This window comes from Dromiciops gliroides, chromosome X (assembly GCF_019393635.1).
Source record: "Dromiciops gliroides isolate mDroGli1 chromosome X, mDroGli1.pri, whole genome shotgun sequence".
Lineage (NCBI taxonomy): Eukaryota > Metazoa > Chordata > Mammalia > Microbiotheria > Microbiotheriidae > Dromiciops > Dromiciops gliroides.
This window is the reverse complement of record NC_057867.1, coordinates 80,023,872-80,041,605: the sequence shown is the minus strand read 5'-3', so window position 1 is coordinate 80,041,605 and position 17,734 is coordinate 80,023,872. Positions and strand designations below refer to the sequence as shown.

The 17,734-nt window shown below is 39.9% G+C and overlaps 2 long non-coding RNA genes across 2 annotated transcripts in view; one reads left to right on the top strand and one right to left on the bottom strand.

The window, feature by feature from the left end:
* LOC122733632 overlaps positions 1–17,734 on the top strand; it is a 63,425-nt gene that overhangs the window by 34,563 nt on the left and 11,128 nt on the right. The gene's annotated exons all lie outside the window — the stretch shown is intronic.
* LOC122733634 lies at positions 16–15,053 on the bottom strand. Its single transcript, XR_006353936.1, has 3 exons — positions 14,892–15,053; positions 11,781–11,900; positions 16–1,087 (listed from the first exon to the last, which is right to left on the bottom strand). It is a non-coding gene; the product is annotated as an uncharacterized LOC122733634 (long non-coding RNA).

Sequence of the window (17,734 nt, the reverse complement as noted above, 5' to 3'; positions counted from 1 at the left end):
AGTCACTTAACCCCAATTGCCTCACCAAAAAAATAAACAAATAAATAAATAAATCCCTCCAAAAAATTAAAATATGTCAAATCTAGGTAAACTAAATCCAGAGCATTCCTCTCCTATTTAACAATCCTATCAAAAAAGAAATGAAGTTAGTCTGGCATGACCTATTCTAGATGCTGGCTGTAATCACTACTTCCATTCCTAGATGTTCACCAACCATCTCTTAATTTTCCACTAAAGTTGTCATAGATGAAAACATAAAAGAGCATGTAGGTAATAAATCAGAACAAGAACTGTGGTAGGATAACAGACTAACAATGAAAAGGTTTACTTAGGAATCTTCAGGGCCTTACACCATAATAGTTCACCTCTGATAAAGCCCTAGGGAGTTGACATCTCAGCACCCATTTAACTAATATATGTCTCTACATCATGTCCTTGCTAAGGTCCACCAAAAATATCAGTACATCCAATATAAAGTTTTCTTTGAGGTAATATATGCAAAGCATTTTGTGAACCTTAAAGTGCTGTGGAAATGTTATATTTATATGCTGTTATATTTTTCTCATTGTTGTTATTCTCTTTGACACAGAAAGAGAGTAAGGTGAACAATGTTATTCCTTAGCATGTGGGGCTTTCCGTGGTTGAAGAAAAGGTAGCAGATTTCTAGTTTTATCCAATTTCAGATTGCTCTACTACATATACAACAGGAAGGGGTATAACTGGAGAAGAGAAAAAACAGGAGACAGTAGGCCTAGATACAGTTTTGCAAAAGAAAATGCAAGGATGGGGGAGAAGAGAGTGGGGAATAATTGAGGCCTTCCCAGACCCTGAAGAGTTCAGGTCCAGGCTGGTCCTCAGGATTCGGGCACAGATAAGGGTTGACACAAGCACAATACCAGCTTCAAGAGGACCTGCCATGGCCAAGAGTGTGCCCAGAGTACTTGGATCACCCTGCCTTCTTTGGACTCCATGCAGAAGGGTGGGCTGGGAAGGGGCGCTGGCTCACTCCACGCACTTTCAGGCAGCTCTTCCTCGGTTATTCTTTACCTGGGCGCTCTTCCTTTCCCCAAATGACAGCAGGATCTTCCTATAATCAGAGCAATGACATATTGTGAAGCCCAAAGAGGAAAGCTGAACATCCTTATCTGCAAAACACAATGAATAATGAAGGTTTCTCTTTGGTCTCAGTCCCTGGACAGCCTTCTTTTGTATCCTGACAGTGGCATTCCCGGGAGGTCAGTCATCCTTATCAATGTTACAGTGAGGGGGGCAGCTATATGGCATGGTGGGTAAAGCAACGACCCTGGATTCAGGAGGACCCGAGTTCAAACCCAGCTTCAGACACTTGATATTTACTGTGTGACCCTGTGAAAGTCACTCAACCCACACTGCCTCACAAAAAAAATAAATTAAAAAAATAAGCGTACAGTGACTTATTCAGGAAATCAATTACAAGCAAAAGTCCCCCATCTAGTTACTCTTATTCAAGTAGCATCACAATGACTGTGAGCACTGGACCAAAAAGTAGTTGAACATAGATTATGTGTGAAAAGAAAGCATATTGCACCAACAGGGTATCCTTTTCAGAGGACCTTAAGTAGGTAAAATCTCAGATCCCAAAATCTTTTGGTTTTTTTTTTTTGCAGGGCAATGGGGGTTAAGTGACTTGCCCAGGGTCACACAACTAGTAACTGTCAAGAGTGAGTCAAGAGTCAAGGATGACACCTAGGGTGTGAACCTGGGTGACTAAGGGAAAGGACAGTGGAATCCTCAGTAGTAATGAGGAAGGTCAGAAGAGAGTAGGGTTTTTAAGGGAAAGATAAGGGCAAGTTTGGGATATATTATATTGAAGATGTCTAAAAGGCAACTGGAGATGGAGGCAGAAAGAGGTTAGGAGTAGACAAATGGGGCGGCTAGGTTGCACAGTGGATAAAGCACCAGCCCTGGAGTCAGGAGGACCTGAGTTCAAATCCGGCCTCAGACACTTGACACTGGCTGTGTGACACTGGGCAAGTCACTTAACCCCCCTTACTCCGCAAAAAAAAAAAGAGGATGAAGGAGTAGACAAGTAGGACTGGATAAGAGATGATCATTGAAACCTTGGGAACAAATGAGCTCATAAAATGAAACACTGTATAGGGAGAAGAAAAGGTGGCCCAGGACAGAGCCTTGGGGCGCCACCCACAGTGAATGGCCCTGACCTGGATGCAGATCCAACAAAGGAGACTGAGGAAGCAGACAGGAAGGAAGAGAACAAGGAGGGAGTGACATCACAAAAACCTAGGGGAAAAGGGGGGCAAGGCAGTGGCAAAGCCTAAAGAGAGGTCTAGAAGGGTGAGAATGGAGAAAAAGGATGTTGGATTTGTCCATTAAGAGGTGACTAAGGGGCCAAGATGGCGGAGAGGAAGCAGCAAGCTGCCTGAGCTCTCCTTCTGTTCCCTCAAAACAAACATTAAATCAAGCCTCTGGAAGGATTCTGAAACTACAGAACCTGCAAAGAGACAGAGAGACACAGTCCTCCAATCAGAGATAATTTAGAAGACTTCAGGAAAAGGTCGGTCTGACTCGGGCAAAAGGGAGGCCCAGCGCAGGGCAGCAACCCAGCGCCGAGGGGGTCGGGGTAAGTCAGCAGGAGCTGCGGGCCACAGCCGGACAACTGAGGCTCCCGGAACCTGGTTCAAAAATCTGGGGGCCAAGAAGGACAGTGGAAAAACCTACCTGCACCGGCCGGGAGGGAGACAAACGGGTCAGGCAGGATCAGACGCCGGGGTCTGGCGCCTGGCTGGCCGAGCGCAATCAGACAGGAAGTGCAGGGCGGGGGATCTCCACACACCATAAAGGCCTCAGAGTAAACACCCGGTCACACAGCACCTATACCCCTGCACAAGAAGCCCAAAACAGGGACCCTGGTGCCCCCAGAGCAGACCTCAACTTAAAAAATAAATAAATAAGCTGCAATAATGAGTAAGAAGCAAAAAAGAGCCCTCTCCATTGAGAGCTTCTGTATCAATAGGGAAGAAGCCAACGCAAACTCAGATGAGGACAATAGCCTCAAATTGCCTACATCTGAAGCCTCACAAGGGAAGGTGAATTGGTCTCAAGAACAAAAAGCCTTCCTGGAAGAGCTCAAAAAGGATTTTAAAAATCAATGGCGAGAGGTAGAAGAAAAAATGGGGAGAGAACTGAAAGCAAAGCAAGAAAACTATGAAAAAAGAATCAGCAGCTTGGAAAAGGAAGCACATAATTTCACTGAAGAAAACAATACCTTAAAAAATTCATCTGGCCAAATGGAAAAAAAAGTTGCATAATCTCATTGAAGAAAACACTGCCTTAAAAAATTCACTTGGCCAAATGGAAAAAAAGGTGCATAATCTCACTGAAGAAAACAATGCCTTAAAAATTAAAGTGGGACAGTTGGAAGATAAGGAATCCATGAGACACCAAGAATCAGTCAAGCAGAATAAAAAAAAATGAAAAAATAGAAGAAAATGTGAAATACCTCATTGGAAAGACAAGAGAGACATGACCAGAAAAAAATCTAGACACCATATTCCATAGATATCAGAGGATAAAATCATCATTGAAAGAATCCACCGATCACCTCCTGAAAGAGACCCCAAAAGGAAAACTCCAAGAAATATTGTAGCCAAATTCCAGAATTATCAGGTGAAGGAGAAAATACTCCAAGCAGCCAGAAAGAAGCAATTTAAATATCATGGAGCCACAGTCAGGATTGCTCAGGACCTGGCAGCTTCAACATTAAAGGACCGCAAGGCTTGGAATATGATATTCCGGAAGGCAAAGGAGCTTGGATTGCAGCCGAGAATCTAGTACCCAGCAAAAATGTGCATTTTCTTTCAGGGGAAAAGATGGACATTTAATGACATTGGGGACTTTCAATCTTTCCTGGTGAAAAGACCAGAACTGAATAGAAAATTTGATCTCAACATACAAGACTCAAGAGAAGTTTAAAAAGGTAAACAAAGGGGAAAAAAAAAAGGTTACCCTATTAGGTTAAACTGTTTATATCCCTACACAGGAAAATAATACTCATAACTCTTAAGAACTGTAAATGTATTGGGGCAGAGAGAAGGACTTTTCATAGAGGATATAAATATAAATTGTCTTTGATGTGATGATACAAAAGAATTAAGGGGTTAAAAAGGGAGTCTATGGGGAGGAGAGGAAAGGGGAGGTGGAATGGGATGAATTATATCATATGAAGAGGTGGAAAAAAACCTATTACAATAGAGGGAAAGAAAGGAGGGGGGAACATTGTTTCAACCCTATTCTCATTAGATTTGACTCAAAGAGGGAATAACACATACGTTCATTGGGATAAAGAAACTTAACTCATTCTTTAGGGAAACAAAAGGGGAAGGGAAAGGGGGGGACTGATAGAAGGGAGGACAAAAGCAAGGGAGAAAAGGGTAAAGAAAAGAGAGGGGGGTGATAAAAAGGGAGGGAAGATCAGGGGAGGCAGGGGTAAGAAGTAAAATGTCGGTGAGGAGGAATAGGGTGAAAGAAGGGGGGAAAAGTACAAAGGGGGTAAATAGAATGGAGGGGAATAGACAGTCAGTAATAATAACTGTGAATGTGAATGGGATGAACTCTGCTATAAAAAGGAAGTGAATTGCAGAGTGGATTAAAAACCAGAATCCTACAATATGCTGCTTACAAGAAACACATTTGAAGCAGAGAGATACGTAGAGAGTAAAGGTAAAAGGCTGGAGCAGAATATATTATGCCTCAGCTCAAGTAAAAAAAGCAGGGGTAGCAATCCTTATCTCAGACAAAGCACAGGCAAAAACAGATGATAAGGAAGGAAATTACATCTTGCTAAAAGGTACTATAGATAATGAAGTAATATCAATATTGAATATGTATGCGCCAAGTGGTATAGCATCCAAGTTCTTAGAGGAGAAGTTAAATGAGTTACAAGAGGAATTAGACAGTAATACTATACTAGTGGGGGATCTGAATCTCCCCCTCTCAGAATTAGATAAATCTAGCCAAAAAATAAATAAGAAAGAAGTGAATGAGGTGAATAGATTACTAGAAAAGTTAGACATGATAGATGTCTGGAGAAAATTGAATGGGGATAGAAAGGAATATACCATTTTCTCAGCAGTACATGGCACATTTTCAAAAATTGACCATGTATTAGGGCACAAAAACATCATAGTCGAATGTAGAAAGGCAGAAATAGTAAATGCATCCTTCTCAGATCATGATGCAATAAAAATTACATGTAAGAAAGAGCCAGGGAAAAGTAGAATGAAAATCAATTGGAAACTAAATAATTTCATTCTAAAGAATGAATGGGCCAAACAAGAAATCATAGAAACAATCAATAACTTTATCCAAGAGAATGACAATAATGAGACAACATACCAAAATCTATGGGATGCAGCCAAAGCAGTGCTTAGGGGAAAATTTATAGCTCTAAATGCTTACATGAATAAGAAAGAGAAAGAGGAGGTTAATGAATTGGGCATGCAACTTAAAAAGCTAGAAAAAGAACAAATTAGAAATCCCCAATTAGACACTAAATTAGAGATCCTGAAAATTAAAGGAGAAATTAATAAGATTGAAAGCAAAAAAACTATAGAATTAATCAATAAAACTAAGAGCTGGTTTTATGAAAAAACCAATAAAATAGATAAAATCTTGGTTAATTTGATTAAAATAAAGAAAGAAGAAAACCAAATTACCAGTATCAAAAATGAAAAGGGTGATGTTACCACCAATGAAGTGGAAATTAAAGCAATAATTAGGAAATATTTTGCCCAACTGTATGCCAATACATTTGACAATCTAAATGAAATGGATGAATATTTACAAAAATACAAACTGCCCAGGTTAACTGAAGAGGAAATAAAATCCTTAAATAAACCCATATTAGAAAAAGAAATTGAACAAGCTATAAATGAACTCCCTAAGAAAAAAATCCCCAGGGCCAGCTGGGTTTACGGGTGAATTTTACCAAACATTTAAAGAACAATTAATTCCAATATTATACAAATTATTTGGAAAAATAGGTGAAGAAGGAGTTCTACCAAATTCGTTTTATGACACAAATATGGTGGTGATACCAAAACCAGGCAAAGCAAAAACAGAGAAAGAATAAGATATTAGCAAGTAGATTACAGCAAGTGATCACCAGGATAATATACTATGACCAGGTGGGATTTATACCAGGAATGCAGGGATGGTTCAACATTAGGAAAACTATTAACATAATCAACCACATCAATAAGAAAACTAACCAAAATCATATGATTATCTCAATAGATGCAGAGAAAGCTTTTGACAAAGTACAGCACCCATTCCTAATAAAAACACTAGAGAGCTTAGGAATAGGTGGAGCCTTCCTTAAAATAATAAGCAGTATCTACCTAAAACAATCAGCAAGCATTATATGCAATGGAGATAAGTTAGAGGCCTTCCCAATAATATCAGGGGTGAAACAGGGATGTCCCTTATCACCCCTATTATTTAATATTGTCCTACAAATGTTAGCTTTAGCAATCAGAGAAGAGAAAGGAATTAAAGGAATTAGAATAGGCAAGGAGGAAACAAAACTATCACTCTTTGCAGATATGATGGTATACTTAAGGAATCCTCGAGAATCAAGTCAAAAATTACTTGAAAAAATTAACTTTAGCAAAGTAGCAGGATATAAAATAAATCCACATAAATCATCAGCATTTCTATACATGACCAACAAAGTCCAGCAGCAAGAGATAGAAAGAGAAATTCCATTTAAAGTCATGGTAGATAATATAAAATACTTGGGAGTCTACTTGCCAAGACAAACCCAGGAACTCTACCAAACACTCTTCACACAAATCAAATCAGATCTAAATAATTGGAAAGATATCAATTGCTCATGGATAGGCAGAGCTAATATAGTAAAAATGACAATACTGCCTAAATTAATTTACTTATTCAGTGCCATACCAATCAGACTACCTAAAAATTATTTTATAGAGCTAGAAAAAATAATAACAAAATTCATCTGGAAAAACAAAAAATCAAGAATATCCAGGGAAATAATGAAAAAAAATTCACAGGAAGGTGGGTTAGCGGTACCAAACCTGGAGCTTTACTATAAAGCGGCAGTCATCAAAACTATCTGGTACTGGCTAAAAAATAGAGTGGTAGATCAATGGAATAGGCTAGGCTCAGGAAATGCAATAGTAAATGACACTAGTAACGTAGTGTTTGATAAACCCAAAGACTCCAGCTTCTGGGATAGGAACTCAGTATTTGACAAAAACTGCTGGGAAAACTGGAAGATAGTATGGCAGAAATTAGGCATAGACCAACATCTGACACCTTATACTAAAATAAGGTCAAAATGGATACATGATTTAGACATAAGAGGTGATACCATAGGTAAATTAGGAAAGAAAGGAATAGTGTACCTATCAGATCTTTGGAAAGGAGAACAGTTTTTGACCAAACAAGAGATAAGAGTATATTATAAAATGCAAAATGGATGATTTTGATTATATTAAATTAAAAAATTTTTGTACAAACAGAAGCAATGCATCCAAAATTGGAAGGGAGGCAGAAAACTGGGAAACAATTTTTGAGGCCAGTGCTTCTGATAAAGGCCTCATCTCTAAAATATATAGGGAATTAAATCAAATTTATAAGAATCCAAGTCATTCCCCAATTGAGAAATGGTCAAAGGATATGAACAGGCAGTTTTCTGATGAAGAAACCAAAGCTATCTATTCCCATATGAAAAAATGCTCTAAATCTCTAATGATTAGAGAGATGCAAATTAAAACAACTCTGAGGTACCACCTGACACCTATCAGATTGGCTAAAATGACAAAAAAGGAAGATAATAAATGTTGGAGAGGCTGTGGGAAAATTGGAACACTAATGCTTTGTTGGTGGAGCTGTGAGCTGATCCAACCATTCTGGAGAGCAATTTGGAATTATGCCCAAAGGGCAATAAAGCTGTGCATACCCTTTGACCCAGCAATTCCACTTTTAGGTCTTTTTCCCAAAGAAATCATGGAAGGGGGAAAGGGACCCACATGTACAAAAATATTTATAGCTGCTCTTTATGTGGTGGCAAGGAATTGGAAGTTGAGGGGGTGCCCATCAATTGGGGAATGGCTGGACAAGTTGTGGTATATGAATACAATGGAATACTATTGTGCTGTAAGAAATGATGAGCAGGAGGAGTTCAGAGAAACCTGGAGGGTCTTGCGTGAGCTGATGATGAGTGAGATGAGCAGAACCAGAAGAACATTGTACACAGTATCATCAACATTGAGTGTTGACCTACTGTGATGGACTATATTCTTCTCACCAATGCAATGGTACAGAAGAGTTCCAGGGAACTCATGATAGAAGAGGATCTCCAAATCCAGGGGAAAAAAGAACTATGAAGTATAGATGCTGAATGAACCATACTATTTCTTTTGTTTTTGGTGCTGTTGTTTTTTTTTCTATTTTGAGGTTTTGCATCACTGCTCTGATTTTTTTCTCTTGTAACAGGATTAATGCAGAAATAGGATTAATGTTATTATGTGTATATATATATGTGTGTGTGTATATATATCTATATCTATATGTATATGTATAGAGATATATAGATATAACCTATATCAGATTACCTGCTGTCTAGGGGAGGGGGGAGGGAGGGGAGGGAGGGAGAAAAATCTGAAATTGTAAAGCTTGTATAAACAAAAGTTGAGAACTATCTTTACATGTAACGGAAAAAATAAAATACCTTATACATTAAAAAAAAAAAAAGAGGTGACTAAGGGGCAGCTAGGTGGTGCAGTGGATAGAGCACCAGCCTTGGAGTCAGGAGGACCTGAGTTCAAATCTGGCCTCAGACACTTAACACTTACTAGCTGTGTGACCCTGGGCAAGTCACTTAACCCCAATTGCCTCACTAAAAAAAAAAGAAAAAGAGATGACCAATAAGTTTAGAAAGAGCAGTTTTGTGATTCCAAAAATTTTCATAAAACCTCCTGTTGCTCTTCCTTCCAATCACTTCAACCTAATATTTATTCAGTTATGAAAACAAAACCAAACAAATTGCTTTCCCTTTACAAAGCACTTGATTCACATTTTCTTACTGTGTAGAAAGAAAAAGCAAGGCCCAGAGATATTGCCTCCAGAAAAATACTTTTAGTACTCCAAACACCTAATGGTTAAGTTTAACAATTCCACAGAAAAACAACCTTGGCAAGGAATGAAATAATGTTTCAGGGAGCAAAGGAGCTCATGATGCAACCCCATGTGCCACACCCTGAAACTTGCTACCTAATCCTTAACGGAAAAATGGAGGCATTTGAAGAATTCTTAGAAAGAAACACCCCAGACAACAGCAACACAAGAAAGTAGAGAGAACCACCAAAGACAACTATGATAAAGTAGCAACAAAAACCATTAAGAGACTTTTTTTTTAAAATACACAAAATGATATGGGTGAAAACAAAAAGCAAAGAAAAGAGAAACAGGCCTGAACAATTCTCAATGAACCCTCACAAAAGCCTGCCTGCAGGGGAATCAATTCTTTTGTGTGACCCAATGAAGGACTAGAGGAGAGGTAGAAGGAATGTAAGATATAGCCAAATCGAGGCTAAGATCAATGATGGGGAAACAATGGCTATAGTCTCTCAGGACGAAGAGAACATATGGGAGAGTGGGTGAGGAGGCAGAGGGGGGAAAGAAATGGGGACCTCTTGTTTCAGTAGCAGGAGGGTACCACTGAAGAATGCTCCCATGGGAGAAGAAAGATAAAGAAAGGGAGATTGGAACCTTAACAGTGGAAGGGTTTGGTGCTTCAAAACCATGCGTCCTACCTCACCACGGCTCTTGGGGGCAAGTGACCTCCTGAAGAGCGGGCAGACCATGGAGCAGGCTTCATGGTCAATGGGAAAAAAGAGCTAGAAACAAAAATAAACTGCACAACCAGGGAAATACGAAGCTTCCTACCACAGGGCAAATAGGCACCCCAGCACCTGTAAGGCAATAACATAGAAACTAGAGGAAGGGATGAACAATGGGCACCTTAAGAGCTTTAATTACAGAAGAGACTAAAAAGTGTGAGGACCATGAATCAGAGACAAAAAGTCGAGAAAACGAGAAATGGAATACTATACAATGAAAAGAGCAAGAGGGGGCAGCTAGATGGCGCAGTGGATAGAGCACTAGCCCTGGATTCAGGAGTACCTGAGTTCAAATCCGGCCTCAGACACTTAACACTTACTAGCTGTGTGACCCTGGGCAAGTCACTTAACCCCAATTGCCCCTCAAAAAAAACAAAAAAACAAAAAGAAAAGAGCAAGAGAAAGAAAAGGGAACTGATAGTTAGTTCAGAAAGATATATTATATATAAACATAACTCATAACTTTCAATGGAAACAATCCAGTAAAAGTAAGAGGTGACAGATTGGATATAAAACCCAAACTCCACACTGTACTTACAAGAAATACAACTAGAAAACAGACATAAATAGAATGATGATTATCTGAACAGACGCAGAAAAAGCCTTTGACAAAATGCGACACTCATTTATGTGATCCAAATCCCAACCCTACAAAGTAGGAGAAAGGGGCCTTTTTAATATCCCTAAAACCATCTCTGTAAACCCCAAAGCAGGCATCATAAGAAATTAAAGGTGTAAAGATACATTCAAAAGGAGGCAGGACCATCCCTATAGTCACATGGTTAACACAGTTTGCTTAGAAATCCTTAACAAATCAGCTAAGATACTGAGACAATTAACATCTTCAGCAAAAGTTCAGGCTACAACCCTCAAAAGTTAACATTTCTATACGATAAAATCCAAGACACAGCGATTGAGAGGGAAAAGAATATTCAGTATTCATGGCTGGACCTGCCAATATAATAAAAATGACAAAATAAAATCAAAATTTATTCACACTTTTTTTTTTTTGGTGAGGCAATTGGGGTTAAGTGACTTGCCCAGGGTCACACAGCTAGTGTTAAGTGTCTGAGGCCGGATTTGAACTCGGGTCCTCCTGACTCCAGGGCCAGTGCTCTATCCACTGCGCCACCTAGCTGCCCCCGTTCACACTTTTAACACTGTATAGCATAAAAATCAAACTGTCAAAGACATAACTCATAGAACTTGATTAAATAACAAAATTCATTTGGAAAAAGAAAAGATAAAGAATATCAAGGAGAATGATGAAAAGAGATAGCAATGAAGGGGGAAGAGCAGTTACAGACCTCAAACTGTAATATAAAGTGGCACAGTCACTGACTCCATCTGGTATTGGTTAAAAAACAGAGAGGCTAAACAAGGGAAGAGACAGACAAGGGAGAATCATAAATAATGGGACTTAATAACCCAGCGTTCAATAAATTAGAAAACATGAATTATCTAGGAAAGAACTCCTCATTCAATAAAAAACATCTGGGACAACACTAAAGCAACCTGGCAGAAATCAGGATTAGATTAACACCTTATACCATATTCTGAAATAAGATCCATGAGCTTAAAATTAAAGACCATCATACTATTAAAAAATTGAGAAATATCCTACCTCTCAGAGATATGCATAGGAGTATGGGAAAAAATCTTTGTTATCAAATTTTTCTGTTAATTGCTTATATATGATGTCTTGTATGTTAATTTAATTCCCCAAGACCTAAGTGGTCAAAGAATATGAATAAACTTCTCAAAAGAATTACAAAATATTAACAACCACATAAAAATACTTCTATTGCTAATAATAATAGAACGTAAATCAAAACAACTCTGACATTTTACCTCACACTCTGCAACTTGGCAAACACAACAAAGATGAGACTAGGCAGATGCTGGAAGGGACTGTGAGAAGATGGGCATCTTGGTGCATTGCTGGTAGAACTTGGAAGCAGTACAACCATTCTGGAAAGGAATTTGGAATTAGAGAAATAAAGTGACCAAAATGCCCATCCTCTTTGACCCAGAAATTCTTTGATTAGGCTTATTCTTCTAAGGAAGCCCTTGATAAGGAGAAAGTCCCCATATACACCAAAATATTTTCAGTAATACTTTTTGTGATAGGTTAATTGCTATTGTGTAGGGAACGGCTAAACAAGTTGTGGTACCTAAATATAATGGAAGAGAAGCCAGGAAAAAGCTACACGAATTGATGGAAAATGAAAGAAGCCCAGCTAAGAGAGCAATATCTGTGATGACTCCAAAAGAAGCAGAACCATGAAAGAAAAGGTAGGGGGAGACATTCCCACCCCATCTCCTTTATAGAGCTCTGGGAGGTCCACAAGTATTTTCAGACCTTTCCCGTGTATAGTTATGTTGATTTTTTCATTTTCTGCCTTTAAAAGTACTATTTGGGGGCAGCTGGGTGGTGCAGTGGATAAAGCACGGGCCCTGGATTCAGGAGTACCTGAGTTCCAATCCAGCCTCAGACACTTGACACCTATTAGCTGTGTGACCCTGGGCAAGTCACTTAACCCCAATTGCCCTGCCCCCCCCCAAAGTACTATTTATTCAACTACAGTGACATAAAAAACTCTAATCACATAAGAACTAATTGTCCATTTCATCTTAGAACTGATGATAGAGACAGCAGGATATAGTTTAATATTGTGAGATTAAAATTGGATATTAGATCATAAATCTCCCCTACTTAACTTTTCCCTTAATTTATCTCCCAGACTAGTAAATGGAAGAAGCTTCTGGTTTTCTAGATAGAGCCTTTATTGTATATAGTCACAAGGTGATGTTGATTAGAAGGATAGGAAAATAGAAATACAATACAAATCGTCTTAAGTCTAGGCTTAGTCTATATTCCTTATAAAAACTCACCAAACCGAAAAGGCCACCTTTGGAGAGAGGGAGACCATCTGTGCCGCGCCGTCAGGAGTCCCGCCAAGCAGGCAAAAAGGCCTACTCTCGTTCTCTCCACCCCGGAAGTCAAAAACCTGGCAGGCAGTCTGACATGCGCAGCAGGCGGACTGTTCATCTCCTCCCCAAAAGGGTGGTCCTTGAAAAACTGGCGTCTTTCAGTTATCCTAACCGACTGTTAAAAACTTTCATATTTTACCACAATATGCACCCTAGATTTTTGGAGAATAGATTTCAGATGTTTCAGAGAAAGGAAGGATATATGTAAAGTGTTAGAAACTAAAATAGTACAAGAGAAATCATAGGATTGTAGCTTTTAGAGCTGAAAAGGACCTTGAAGGTCATCTCATTCAACCCCCTTACTTTATTCAGGAGGCCCAAAGAAGTCAACATCACAGAGAACTGGCAGAATGAGGATCTGAACCAGGTCTTCTGTTCTGCAAACACAGAAACTCTTCGCAGGGCTTCACACAAATTCCCTAAATTAGCCCAAGAGCAAGGCGAAGCTCTTAGTATTCAAAGGACTCAAATCTACCTCAAAATTTGTGATATTTAAACAATTCAGGAAGTAATTAACGCAAATTATTTTAAGTAGGAGGAAGAAACACTGGCACCCCAACATCAGCCCTAGGAGGGAGTCTCTGGGACTTTGTCCCAGCTTGAGAAAACAACAAACACTGCGAGGCTTGGACCCACACAAAGAGTTTTGTGAAGACAAAGATCAAACTCAACTGAGAAACAAGCAGGAAGGATTAGTCAGAAACAAAACAAGCTCTAACTCTGGAGGGTGGGTTAATGAAGGAGGGATTAAAGGAAACAAAAAGAGAAACCCTGTGATCAAGGTCTGGGTAAGGGGAAGAGAAGAGGGGGTGTTGGAGCAGAAGCACACTTGTTCTATCTCTTGCTAACTTCTTTGTAAAGGAGGAGGGAGTGGCATGCACAGTAAGATGAGTGGGATGGACCCCAGGCCTGTTGGGAAGAAGTGCACCTAAGGAGAAGCTACCAAGTTACAGTGATAGCGGTTAGCTCCAGCTGTTTAGATGGTAAGCTTAGTTATCTCTGTGCTACTGAAATACAAGTACTCAAAATATAAATTTAACAATCTTTAAAATTTGACATTTAAAAATAATCATTATTTCAAATGTTGCAACCTCAAAATTTCAGTGGCCTAGGGCAAAGCTCAGATTACCCTACCCTAGTTACAACTCTGCTTGTGAAACTGAGGTTTTTTATTTCTGAGAAACAGCGAATCCAGGATTCAAACCTCCTTCCTTGGAAGTCTTTTAGACCAGACTGCAACGATGGCTAGCATTACAAAGCTAACCAACTGGGCAGTCCTTCCTATCTGCCCTGAATTAGGAACGGCCATTTGCTTTTCCGTCTAATTACATAATTAATTTTTATGCTGTTATTTGTTTTCTTGATTACAGTCTATTTAGTCAGAATCAGCCTGATCTGGTAGAGGATCAAGATAAAATGACTTGGGCAGCTAGGTGTCGCAGTGGAATAGCACTGGTGCTGGATTCAGGAGGACGTGAGTTCAAATCTGGCCTCAGACTCTTGACACTTACTAGCTGTGTGACCCTGGGCAAGTCACTTAACCCCCACTGCCTCACCAAAAAAAAAAGAAAGAAAGAAAGAAAGAAATGTTTCTAATAAGATAAAATGACTGAGGAAATGCATCTGGCAAGAAAACAAAAACCTTTCTATTGTGAAAGGGCAGCTTTGCAGCCAGTAGGATGAAGCCTGGGTTCCCTCCCTCCCCCCACCCCAAGTCAATTCCACTTGCTTCTAGGTGTTTATTGTACAGAGTGATCCATTTGTTCAAACTTTTTCATTTAATTGCCATGGAAATTTAAAGATTTCATCTGAAAGGAAGGTTGAAGGAAACTCAGGAAGAGCTCTGATTACTGAAAACTGGAAAAAATTCATCTTGATTAAAGCACTTCCCCCATGAAAATGGGGCCCTCCTGAATTTCTGTGAGGGTTGATTACTGGGAGGGGAATGCAATAATGAACTGTACTTACTCAAGGATTTTCCAGGAATATTGGAGCAAAGGAGTGGAGACATCAAAAAAGCCCTTGAAAGCTGTAATTTCGTGGAATGTTGGCAAGAACCTACTCCAGTTCCTCTTGAAAATGAAGTGCCAAAATATGTGAACCACTCTGCAAGTCCACGATGTTGTAAGGAATGTCTGTCAGCTGTCATCACCAAAAAAGCTTTCAGCTTGAAAAAAAGAATTCAGAGTCTCATAGGAGATTGATTGTTAATTTTCAAAAATGCCTCTCCACCTATTCATCATTGTGGGATTCTGGTTCAATTTCTTTGCTTGAGTTAGTTATTTCACACTGAAGGACCAGGAGATGTATATTATATAAGAAACTACACACGCGTGCGCGCGCGCGCGCGCGCGCACACACACACACACACACGCGCGCGCGCATGTATAAATACCTCGGCTATTGTGTAAGTGATTTTCTATGAGGATAACTGTTTAAAAAGCCAACTGACAACTTCTCCACTGGAAAAGAGTAGCTATGGTGGAGTGAGGGTCAGCAACCTAGCAGGTACCTTGTGACCTCATTCTAATGTCATGAAATTTACCATCTAGGACTAAGCAGAACAACTCTGAAACTAACTACAAACATAACCTTTAAATATTTTTCCCTTTATATTATGAATTTAATCAATAAGAATAAAAAAAGAGATTGTGTATAAAACCAGAAACTTCTGTTATATTCAGGTTGCTTTTTAAATCACTTTCTTTTAACCACTCCATTCTTCAACCCTAAAAAACCAAAATTAGGTATCTATAGCTATAGTCAAGATGATCTACTCTGCAAGGAAAAAAGATGGACATTCAACAAAAGAGAGACTGAAGCTTTCTTCCAACAAAACAAGAACCAAAAGTAAAACCCAACAGATGAGAATGGAATTTTCAGGGGCAGCTAGGTGGCACAGTGGATAAAGCACCGGCCCTGGAGTCAGGAGGACCTGAGTTCAAATCTGACCTCAGACACTTAACACGTACTAGCTGTGTGACCCTAGGCAAGTCACTTAACCCCCATTGCCTCACCAAAAAAAGAGAATGGAATTTTTTTTGGTTTTGCAGGGCAGAGAGTTAAGTGACTTGCCTAGGGTCACACAGCTAGTTAAGTGTCAAGTGTCTGAGGCCGGATTTGAACTCAGTTCCTCCTGAATCCAAGGCCGGTGCTTTATCCACTGAGCCACCTAGCTGCCCCCAAGAATGGAATTTTCAACCTGCACATAAGAAAACAACAGAAACACACACGTGGTAAACATGTGCACCTATCACAAAAAGAGGAAGGAAAACAATTACACCTCTTTCAGAGGTTACTTTTAAAAAGATTGAAATGAGGTTTAAAAAAGGACAGAGGTATAGTTAATGAATCAGGCAGAACATAAACATTTCACTTAAAGAAACAATAGCAGAATTGAAGCACCCCAGACCTCTCTAGGCGAAGCAATGCATTTTGTGGGATGGAATTTCCCAGTGGGAGGGTACACAAACTGGGACAGAGGAATAGGTGATTGGGTTAAACAGTGAAGAAAGAAAGGGAGCTGCTAGAGAATAGGATAGACAGTGGAAGGTAGTGATTGAATCAGAGCCTGAAAAGGGGAGGGGGGCACAATGGGCAATGACAATTTCAGGATGAGTGGGGGGGGGGTTGATGCACTGAGAGCAGGAGGAAGAGCAGCATTGCCCAGCTTGAAAAGGCAGATCAATTTCCCAGAGGGCAGCTACTACTCACAAATTTTTGTTTGTTCCTTATTCTGGACAAGGAAGAGCAATGACAACAGGAGGGTGATGTCTTGACTTGGAGTGAGTTGGATTTAAGTGAGGCGGAGCTGTGCAGAGTCATCAGAGTCCAGTGGTAAGACATAGGTCAGGATGACTGGCAGTGACCATAGAGAACACTACAGAACTTATAAAACTAAAAGCTGGTTCTTTTCAAAAAATAACAGAATCAGTCAAGCTTTAGCCAACCTGACTGAAAGGAGAAAAATGGAATTAACAAAGAAAATACAAAACCACAAGCTTTTATTTACAAAAATATTATGACACCCCCTGCAAGGCTACTTCTCCAACTCCTACTCACATTGATGAATCAGGTTCTCAGAGTGTGGTTCCTTTAGGGTTCTAGGAGTGACCCTAAGAGGCTGGCTCCAAAGTTCCCACTGGTGTACTTCCCATTAAATATCAGTCACGGGTTCCTCTTGAGTGGGATATGGTGGACTTGAGTCAGTTCAGACTCTGAGGATGGGGTCTGGAATGTACCCAGCCCCCAGTCCCTGTTATTGTTATTGTTAGACCATTATGTCCACGTTTTGTCCCATTACCAATAACAGAATATTGTAGTAATCATGTATCTTGCTTTGCTGACACTGGTACCATCCTTCCCTTTAGGCTTGCATTCCAAAGACCCCAGTCCCTGTTATTGTTAGATCATTCTGTCCATACTCCATCCCGCTGCTAAAATACACCTCTCTCCCCCTTGCTCTGTGGTCAAATAGGAGAACCGTCTCCTGTTAGCACAAACCCACCCTGATACTACCTCTCCCTTCTTGCATCCCTAAGCCCTAGTTCCTGGTACCATCTCTCCCTTCTTCCCCCTTGTCCCCTCCTTACATAGGTGGAGTGGTTTCACCCTTTCCCCCTCCCCTTCTCCCAGCTCTCAGACATAGATGAGCATGCATCCATACCATGATCATGAGCTGAACACGAATACTGGGCGAGACAGGATTGGATGTTAGATTGTGAGCTCACCCTGTGCACGAGGGGACCACCCCCCTCAAAACTTCCATAAAAACCCAACTCATGAGCTCATTAGCACACTCCTCATCTCTT